Source organism: Berghia stephanieae, chromosome 1, assembly GCF_034508935.2.
Source record: "Berghia stephanieae isolate SIO BIC M18660-M18661 chromosome 1, UCSD_Bste_1.3, whole genome shotgun sequence".
In the NCBI taxonomy this organism is placed as follows: domain Eukaryota; kingdom Metazoa; phylum Mollusca; class Gastropoda; order Nudibranchia; family Aeolidiidae; genus Berghia; species Berghia stephanieae.
Window position 1 is genome coordinate 24,089,177 of NC_088360.1, and position 10,000 is coordinate 24,099,176.

Genomic DNA, 10,000 nt, shown 5'->3' on the forward strand with positions numbered 1-10,000 from the left:
ATGGTGAGAATAAAAATAAGAACGACATGACAGAGACAGTAACGTCGTTAGAACAAAGCAACGGAAAAAAAATATATTAATACCAAAAACACCGCAAACAATAAAATTAACTGTTTGTGTATGTTCATGCTTACACTATGAACACACAGTATGGCATCAAATCAGTCTATATTGAAAATAGCTCCAATACAATTACATACCACAACCACGGCGGCTTACTTTGAAAAAAAAACAAAACATATTTTTAAAAATTTTGGCCAGAAAACTCGTCCTTCAAATATGGATTGATTTAAGTTTCAAAAAAACTCTCTAACTTGGGACTTTTAGTAAAAGTCCCAGGTTTGGGAGTTTTTGACAAGATGAGGGTTATGTTAATCAATCGATATTGAAGGACATGTTTTCTGGCCAAACTTTTTAAAATGGGTTTATTTTAAGAGTTTGCCAAAATAGCTCAGACTTCTAGTAGTCGAATTACAGGCTTTTATTCTGTTTTTATCCATTTCATTCCTGGCATATGTCAATTAAGGAAATTGTAAAGACACCTCATACAATTATTTTCTTATGTTTCCTGTGTTTATTGGTTCTATTTCTATGTTATGCATTATAATAGTCTTTTCATTATTTATTTTTCATCTATTTATTTTCTATAAAATAATTATATTTTCTATTAATTTATTAATTCATTTATTTATTAATTTGTTCATTAATATATTTGATGTTTTTTAAAAATAACTTTTTTTTACTTTTGACTGTTAATTTCCTTTATTCGTCTATCTTTATTTATCATCTATTCATTCGTTTTCTCATTTATTAACTTATCCATTTAGCTACTTATTCATTTATTTATCTATTTATTTATTATGACTCAGAGGACAGACCACTTTGGCACAGGGATGCACATTTATTCATTTATTTATTTATTCATTTATTTATTGACTCATGGGCCAGACACCTCTTAACAGAACAATGCATCATTTGTTTATTCATTTATTCATTTATTTGTTCATGCATTTCTTATCAAATCATTTTTCATGATTTTTTAAAAGTCATTTATTTATTTATTTATTTATTTACGTATTTATATTTTTTTTTTTACTCACAGGTCAAACACCTCAACACGACAATGCACTATTTGTCTATACATTTATTTATTTATCTATTAATTTTTTTAAAAATTATGTATCCATTTATTTGTTTATTCATTTATTTATTTATTTATTTATTCATTCTTTTATTTGTTCATGTATTTTTTATGAAATCATTTATTCATGAATTTTTAAATTCATTTATTTATTTATTTATTTATTTATTTATTTATTTATTTACTTGATTATTTATTTATTGACTCACAGGCAAACACCTCTTAACACGACAATGCACTATACATTTATTTATTTATCTATTAATTTTTAAGAAAATTATGTATCCATTTATTTGTTTATCCATCTATATCTGTATATCAATTTATTTATCTTGACTCAAAGACTAGTCACTTTTAAACACAACAATGGACTACACATCTATTTATTTATTTATTCATTCATTCATCTATCTGTTTATTCATTTATTCATTACTTTCGACCCAACGGCCAGACACCTCTTGAGAAAACAATGCACAAAGCAGAAAGGAATGTGAATTTGAGCGTGCTCGAGGCTGTCACTATGTCAAGTGTAAGTTAATGGAATTAATAAGATTGGTACAAATAGGAATATTATGGCATTTTACTTAACGTAATGAAAAAAGGGCAGTGGGGATCATGGCGGTTTATACATAGATTGTGATACGGGAGAGATAAAGGGGGGGGGAGAGAGAGAGAGAGAGAGAGAGAGAGAGAGAGAGAGAGAGAAGAGAGAGAGAGGGGGGGGGGAGTAGTGGGGGGAAGATAGAGGGATAAAAAAGGTGGGAGGAAGTGGTGAGAGAAGAGGAGGAAACGATGAGATTGTTAGATAGAGGAAAGAGAGAGAGTGGGGAGAGAGAGAGAGAGAGAGAGAGAGAGAGAGAGAGAGAGAGAGAGAGAGAGAGAGAGAGAATAAGTGAAAGAGTTGCGATATGAAGAGAGAAAGATGAGAGATAGGGAGAGAGTAGGACAAAGACAGGAGAGAGGGATAAAGTGAAAATCTTGAGAGAGAGGAAGAGAAAAATAGAACTATATAGAGAAAGGAGAGTGATGGGAGAAGGGAGAGCATTGGAATTTATTTTTAAGTTAAAGAAAGCTTTGGGCACAATATGCTCGTAATCTGGAGAGGAAAAAAACACACACAAAACACACACACACACACATACACACACACATGTTTTTAAATTTTGGTCAGACAAGTCATCCCTAAGTATCGATCGATTGAAATGACCACCATCTTGTCAAAAACTTAAACCTGAAGTCATCCCACGATCTTTGAAGGACGAGTTTTCTGCCCAAAAGTTTTAAAACGGTTTTTTTCTTCTTTTGTTTGTTTGTTTGTTTTGTTGTTGTATTGCTTGCTTGTTTGTTTGTTTGTTTGTTTGTCTAATTCTTTGTATTTATTGGGGGGGGGGGGGGTTGTGATGGTTTTTGTTATGTTTTTTCCTTTTGATTTTTTTTTTTTTTTGTTTGTTTTTGTTTTTGTTTAAGATTACAACAAAATAACGTAAAATGTTGATAGCTACCTGAATTATAGAACTTTGCTGTGAATTCTCTTGAGTTGAGTCTTCAAAAAAAATGCCTGGGGAAAGACAGAAAAGAAGAGGGGCGTTAAATCAAGACAAGAAAACGAGCATTCATGTATGGCTATGGAATAAGAGAGAAATGGGGGAAGGGGGAGAGGAAAGGGGGAGGTGAGAGAGTTTGAAACAGATAATAATAATAGTATATGTAAGGAGAGAAACAGGGGGTGAGAGTAAAACAAACAAACAAAAGTAGTCCTTCAGAGCCACCAGGCCCATGGAGCGGAGTTTATCCCGGTTTCTATAGCGTGAAGCGGACAATAGCAATTGCTTGCTATCCATTGGATAGATTGAGCTATAGATTGGGCTTTTATATAGCGCAATATCCACTAAATGTGCTCAACGCGCTTTACAAGGGGTCCCTGGTCAACAGCAACATTTAACATTGAGGACGGGACATGACGCCTGTTAGGCGATATTACAATTTTCGGACAAAGACAACGCTGTTATCGGCCAGGTACTCATTTTACACCTGAGTACGGTGAGAGAATGTGAGTAAAGAGCCCTTTTCCAAGGACTCAACTTTGCGCCGAGCGCGAGGCTCGAACCCAGGACCTTCCGATCCGAAAGCGGGTGTCATACACTAGGCCACATGGCCGGATAGGATGCTAGTCTATCCCAAAGTACTTTCGCCAGATCTAACAGACCCAGCTACCCAATCACTGCTAGGTGGACAGGGGGGTCAGAAAAAAAATCAATCTCGACTGCACCCAGGATCGGTCGATTGCTTGTATGAAGCGAGTGCTCTACCAACTGAGCTATCGGGACTCCCGGCGGATGAGCTTAAGAGAGAAAAATTAGATATTTGAAGAGGAAGAGAGAGAGAGAGAGAGAGAGAGAGAGAGAGAGAGAGAGAGAGAGAGAGAGAGGGGGGGGGGGCGAGGAGATGGAAGCAAAAAGATTAACTCCCTTAACCCTAACAACGACTCTATCCGTAGTTTATCCGGGTTATTTCACCCCATGCCTATTTATTACATTTTTCTGAGACAAATTATAGGCGTAGTATCAAAGCTAATGTTTTTAATTTTTGCATGTTAATGATAGTTGAATAAAACTATCTATGTACATGCTCATTTTTAATACTTTTTTTTTTTTCAAATTTTGAAAAGTAGGAAAAATATCTAGGATTGAGTGAGTTAAAACATGGCATTGTCCTTATTGTTCCTCTTAAATGACTTATACTATTATAATATGTGACCCTTCGCCTCAAAACGGTATTAAGTCGGGGTGGTTAAGATGTTGAAAATTGAATTCATAGCCAGAAATATCAGACTTGTGTTGAGTTTGTATGTTTTATTGAGGAGAATGGACACCATATTTTAGGGTGCTAATGCAAAAAAAGTTATATTTTTGACCAGTTTAACATTAAATTCGGATTTTAAGCATCTGGTTCGTTCCGACATAATACCGTTTTGAGACGGTGGGTCTCATAATATAGACGGCCAGGATGAGTCAAGCAAGCGGAGTGAGACTACGGCTACTACTGTACTGGTGCCAGACTATGTGAATGTATCTCATCTAAATTCATGACAGACTATGTCCAACCTTAAGTCCAGCATTACCATACAATCAGACCCAGGGATACAAAGGACACATCAGAATATGTCACTTTAAGATTTGTGTCCTTTCTAACCATCTGTATAAGTAAAATATTCTAGAAGATTTACTGCTCACTAGCTACACATTTTCAAAAATAAAAGTCCAGATTTTTTTTGGTTAAAAGCATAATTTATGCCTCACCGCCTCAAAACGGTATTAAGTCGTGATGGTTATATTATGAAAAAAAATGTAATTTTATTTTCAAAAATAGAAAATTTGGGTAAAGGTTACATAGAGTGATAATAGCAAAATCATGCATTTCTTACCATTTCAATTTTAAAATAGCTTCATAATACCGCTTCGAAACGATGGGTCACATAACACGAGCTTCTATAGAACACACAAATCAAAACCGTAAACAGAAAACAAGAATTTAAATAGAAGACACTCGAAGACACCGGAGTGAGAATCGGTATGTTTCGTTAAATAATACAGGGTTTCAATACTATGTCAACCAGGCGCTTGCTGGTGATCAATTTAGGCCAGCATAAGTGAGAAAACTCAACTTCTACCCCCCCCCCCTAACCCCCCCCCCCCCCTTTTTTTTTTTTTCTTTAAGTAAGTTTAATTCGCGGGATTTCAAATTCTTGGAAAAATATAGGGCGGCGTCCAGAAGCAACTTCGCTCTGCCGCCAAGGAATTTCAACCAGTATCGGGATTTATCTATTTTGACCCGAGAGCCGAGCGAAAGTCTCTCCCCAACCTTAAGTCCAGCATTACCATACAATCAGATCCAGGGATACAAAGGACACTTCAGAATATGTCACTTTAAGAATTGTGTCCTTTCTAACCATCTGTATAAGTAAACAATTGCATACTCACGACAGATTATCCACAATCACAGTCCAGATTTTTATAAAATTATAATAATATGAGCTTTTATCGCACAAAGCTGTGCACTCGTACACTGAAAACAGAAACAACACTGGAATACGCTGATGAGAGAATTTGTCTATCTCTATCTCCCTTCGTCTCTCTCTCTCTCTCTCTCTCTCTCTCTCTCTCCCTCCCTCTATCTATCTATCTATCTATCTATCTATCTATCTATCTACCTATCTATCTTTTTCTCTCTCTCTCTCTCTCTCTCTCTCTCTCTCTCTCTCTCCCTCTATCTATCTATCTATCTATCTATCTATCTATCTATCTATCTATCTATCTATTTACCTATCTACCTATCTTTTTCTCTCTTTCTCTCTCTCTCTATCTCTCTCTCTCTCTCTCTCTCTCTCTCTCTCTCCTCTCCTGTTTTTTTTTTTTGAGTGTGTTATATTTTTTTTAAACCTACACACCCTGCGCCTCCCCCCCCCCCCTCCCCCAATCATTATATTTTCGACACATTTTCCCATCTACCGCTCCCGTTAACCTTGGTAATCAATACATGCCCATGTCAATTTTGACACGCAAATTAGAGAACCATTATGTCAAATCACTCTAGTGCACGACCATGCTCTTAAACACCATAACCCCCCTTTTTACCCTTCCCCCCTCTTCCCCCCCCCCCCCCTCCTTCCTCTCAGAAAAGGGCCCTACTAGACATCGCTCGATAGATACACTTACATTTGCTAGATTGACAAGCTGCAGCTCGGTGGATAAGCAGGGGGGGCAGAAAAGCTTTTAACGCAGTATGGCAGTTTTTATGTCTTCCCCTAAACATCAGTCAAATTCATGGTTCGCAGCAGCTAACAACCGGGCGTCCCCTGTGTTGATTTCGTGCTGAATGGTGTGAGCCAAATCAGACAGTCGTCCAATTTACAAGTCATTTTCAATCCCGATTATCATGTAATTGAGATAATAATAAGGAAGGTTCTTTAAATTTGCTATCAATTCGAAAGTCGTGGTAGAAAAAGATTAATAAATTGAGCTTTATATAGCGCAATATCACTAAATGTGCTCAAGCGCTCACATGAGCCGCTGGTCAACAGCACTTTTACATGTTAGGACAGGACATACGCTGTTAGGCATATTACAATTTTACGGACCAAGACAAAGCTGTAACGGCCAGGTACTCATTTTACACCGAGCACGGTGAGGAATGTGAGTAAGCTTTTCAAGACTCAACTATGCGCAGAGCGTGAGGCTTGAACCCAGGACCTTCCGATCCGAAAGCGAGTGTCATACCACTAGACCACATAGCCGCACATGATAAATAAATAATAATAGAAGGTTCTTTAACTCTTGCCTATCAAATTTCGAAGAAGTTCTCGTGGTAAGAAAAAGACTATCTAGGCGTCAATATCTATTTTTTTTTGTGTGTGTATACATGATTTTTTTTTTAAATATTGAACTGCTACGCTCTCTCTCTCTCTCTCTCTCTCTCTCTCTCTCTCTCTCTCTCTCTCTCTCTCTCTCTCTTTCTCTCTACTCTCTCACTTCATTTGGTTCTCTCTTATCTCTGCTCTCTTCTTTGTCTCTCTCTCTGCTCCCTCTCTGTCTCTCTCTCCCTCTCTCTCTCTGTCTCTCTCTCTCTCTCTCTCTCTCTCTCTCCTTCCCATTTGGTTCTCTTTAATCTCTTAACTTCTATTTTTTCTCTCTATCTCTCTGTTTCGAAAACACAAACACATCCACACATGCACACAAACACACACACACACAAAAACACACACACACAACATACAAATACAAAAACAACAAACGCAAACAACACGCGCACACGCACACACACACAAACACACACACGCACACACTTACACACATACTTAACCACTTCACCCCATCGATAATCCAGTAAATTATTTTACGACTTATTGGTGAGGAAAGATGATAGAATCGATGTATACTCGTCACCAACGAAGTGTTAAAACGGTATGCCAGAAAAACAAACCCAAAAAAACCAACTCAAGCTGCACAATCGATACTTCAAGATGTTGCATGTGACTTTCCCATAGGCTTCCACAGTCGTGACGTCACTTCCCTCGTAATGACGCATAGAAACTTAGTAACTGGTTCTAAACTATCGGAACAATGGCGGACGCGAAATACTTCTCCGCCGAGCATAAAAGTGTATCCAGAGGAGAAAAACATTATCAATCTGATCATGTTTTGACTGTTATGCATTCTGATCACATGAAATGTGAAAAAGTTCGAGCCAGCATGAAGAATATAAAGAACCAAGTTGCTGGTTTCTGGGCGGACGTGACTTCAGGCTATTGAATTCTATTGGGACCCATAGAGATTCAAAAAGTCATTGGACAGCAGATATCGTAGCTCGACGATTTGACGGCGTACCTAACAGGGCGAGGGGCGCTCTCTCCAGACTACCAGGCCCGTATTCTCTATGGCTCTCTCCAAACACAAGACTCGGTGACAAGATGCTTAGAGGTCGGGTCTCCCTCCTCTCACGTTCGTGACGATTGAAGGAGGAATCAAGTCAGCACATGACAATCGACTTACTGCCATCCAACATTCCGTTCGTCGGAGTCTTTCTATAACTTTGTATTATATCGGGGTGAATTTGTCGCCAAAAACTGAATTTGTTAGAATTTTTACTCTTTATTTTCAAAAATTATGAATACCGTTTCGGAAATTACAAAAGACTCAAATTTTACATTTTTAACATTATAGAAGGCCGAATTAATTTTCACTTAAAATTCACTTTCGTTATTTTCTCATCGCGCATTAATATTATTCACTCGCACGCTCATGATGTTTAGAAGTGCTCTAAAAACAACTCAAAAGCCATGAAAGAATAATATAATGTTAAATAAAATACACTGCATTAACAAAACACTTTTTTTTTTAAATGACGGCCAGAAAACGTTTGCTTCAAATATCGACAGAGTGCAGCGTGGCATAGCAGTATGGCCTTTGACCCCCCACCAAAAAGATACCAAGATTAATTCTCTGCCGCAATGTATGGCCGTGAGCGATTCACCTTCCCCTCCATCTAACTCACTTTGCGGTGCTGAACTGCGGCTGACGCTTGACTTATTCTAGCACACTCGTCGGAATAAGCCCTAAAGACATATTATTTCCCCTTGTGAATGAATACTGCTAATTTTACATATATATTTTTTTATCGAATTTTTTTTTTTAAAGAAGCCAACCAACTTCTCAAGAACTAGAGAGAGACACGGAGAATCAGCAGCAAATCAGCCCGTCCCGAAAACGAACAGTCTATTGGACAAAGCAGAGAGAACCGGAAACGGAAACACCCGAAAACGCCCAAAAACGCACGAACCGGAAATGGCATGAAAGGTGATACGTGAGATTTCGCTTCCTGGTTTAGCTACTTAGTCCGAGAATCCATGGATATCCATGGATGAAACTTTTGGTATTTATTCCTCCTCTGCCTCTCTGACTGATTGCCTTTCATACTCTCACGTTGTTTTTGTTTGTTTTGTTGTTGTTTTTTGTTGTTTTTTTTTTCCCGTTTTGGAATGCTATTATTCAGTACAAAATCGCAAAGTTGAGTCTTGACACTTAAAAGAGTTTTAAAGAAATTTTTGCAATATTGAATAACGTATTTTTGTAAAACCGGTACTTCTGTATAACTGCGGCACTTGGGCGTTGACAAAATCCGAAGAAGAACATCTGGATGCCTTCCATCGCACACAGCTAAGAAGGGTACTGGACATCAAATACCCCAAAAAGATCTCAAATGAATCACTCTATAAGATCACAAAAGAAAGACCAATCTCCCTTGACATTTTACAACAACGATGGCAACTTTTCGGTCACATACTACGCAGGGACAAAAACATACCAGCAAACCAAGCCATGTCGGGATACTTCCAAAAACACGGGAACCTTTTCAGAGGAAGACCGATCACAACACTCCCTGTGATCCTAAACAAAAACCTCACAACACTTGGACAAAGCATTAGTCTCATAACGGCAGGGGACCTTGAAAATCTGAGAACCCTAGCAGAGGACCGGCAATATTGGAGACACCTCACACAGGAAATACTGGAAACAGCCAAGGCGACCCGATCTTTCGGTCGAGACGCGAAAGGCATCTAAGTCAGTCAGTCAGTCAGTATTTTTGTAAAAAATCAATATATTTAAGCAAATACCAAAAAACTACAAGTAGATGGAGTTCTTGAAACATCGACGTGGACTTGTTTGCTAATGTGTGCACATAGTCTACCGTTTTACTTATAGAGGAGTTATGCAGATACAAAACAATGCTCAATGTTTCTATATTCCTTGAATTATACAACAAATAGTCCCACCTATTAGTCAGTTTATACGAAGAATGTAAGTATAATTTAAAAGCATAAACAATAAACAATACATGCATCATGAAAAGAATATATAGATAGTATACAGATCACGTCACTCAGGCCTTTGTTATTGTTTTTGCCATCCGCGTTTGTGAGTTGTTCTCACTAAACTGTATTAACAAGACTATAAAAGCTCATGGTTACACAGAGTTTGTGTGTTGGTCCGTTATACTTCCGGATGGCAATGTTGTGAACTCCTTGGCCAAGCGCATTCTATCTATAGACAGTATGTAGATGACGTCACTCAGGCCTTTGTTATTGTTTTTGCCATCCGCGTTTGTGAGTTGTTCTCACTAAACTGTATTAACCAGACTATAAAAGTTCATGGTTACACAGAGTTTGTGTGTTGGTCCGTTATACTTCCGGATGGCAATGTTGTGAACTCCTTGGCCAAGCGCATTATATCTATAGTGTCCGTGTAGATTGGGTTCAAAACTGTGTCCCAAAGAGACGGCCGTTGATGACTTTGCCTTCATTG

General features: G+C 37.8%; 1 protein-coding gene across 2 annotated transcripts in view; it reads right to left on the minus strand.

The window, feature by feature from the left end:
- LOC144970722 (inactive tyrosine-protein kinase transmembrane receptor ROR1-like) overlaps window positions 1-10,000 on the minus strand; it is a 518,496-nt gene that overhangs the window by 339,798 nt on the left and 168,698 nt on the right. For both annotated transcript variants that reach the window (XM_078910659.1, XM_078910670.1), the window contains exon 3: window positions 2,645-2,700. The gene's annotated coding sequence lies outside the window, so the exon portion shown is untranslated. The remainder of the gene's footprint in view (window positions 1-2,644; window positions 2,701-10,000) is intronic.